Below are 1,189 nucleotides of genomic sequence, written 5' to 3' on the forward strand. Positions count from 1 at the left end.
GGAGCTATAGAAATAAACTGAATTGAATTGAATTGAATTAAAAAATCTAACCCACCCAAGGACTTAAAGACTTTTGTAGGGATCCAGTGCCAAATTGAATTGGACATTTTCAAATATCTTTGGATCCACCTAACTTTAAATGTAGATTGTATGGTACTGAAGTCCAGAACATTAAATCCACCTGAGCTTAATCTAAAATATCCGATTCATAGAGCCATTTTAGCTGAATGCTTACAGAACAGAAAACATGCGTCTTACTGCATTTGGTCTTTAGGAATGAAAATTAACAGATGAAAACATTGTTATTATGTTTACAAACCCTTACAGCATTGATTATATTTTTCTGCTCATAAGTTACAGTGTGTAAAGGAGGAACTTTTTTTCACTAAGCTTAAAGGTGTTTTTTTCTTTACTAGGACACTTTTTTTATAGTTCTGATACAAACATACCACCAATTGGCATTTAAGATTTGATTAATGTTTCATGTCAGTCTTAATCTACTTAAACCTTTGCAGATGTATTTTGTATTACAATCCATTAAGGCTGAGTGATAAAACAGATTTTTATCATTACTGTGATTCACTACGATAACCAGTGACAAATTTCAATTAAATTCACTTCAGTTTATTTATTATAGCGCCGATTCACATCATGTCATCTCAAGGAACTTTCCAGTTCAACCAGATCATCCAGTCAAATTGATTCAAAGTTTTCTATCTAAGGTGTAGGCGACTATCATCCAAAATGAGTCACTGAGAGGAGAGCAGGGATCTGAATCCAAGGAGGAAACATTAAGTTTTACTGCAGTTAGGGATGTTTATTGTACCCTTTTTCTGTGAAGCATTGTATTACAGGTAGATTTGCAGACTTATTTTGCTTTAAACTTGCGGTCAACAGAAATATTGGCACCCTGCCTTAGCCTCTCTCTGAATCAAACAAACAAACAGCCTCAGAGCCGATCCAGGTGATATTTATTAGACAATCATTCAGCTCCAGACACATGAGAACACCCACTTATAGCTCCACCCACACACCCACACATACCTTTAACACATGCACCCTACCCTTAGAGACATGACAAAAATGCATCCTTGCCTCTACAGCAGGGAAAACCAGCTGATTGCATCGACTCATTGACTCTTCAGCAATCCCTCACACTAAGCATGCTTGTAGCGACAGTGGAGAGGAA

This window comes from Cyprinodon variegatus, unplaced genomic scaffold (assembly GCF_000732505.1).
Source record: "Cyprinodon variegatus isolate N-32 unplaced genomic scaffold, C_variegatus-1.0 Scaffold164, whole genome shotgun sequence".
Lineage (NCBI taxonomy): Eukaryota > Metazoa > Chordata > Actinopteri > Cyprinodontiformes > Cyprinodontidae > Cyprinodon > Cyprinodon variegatus.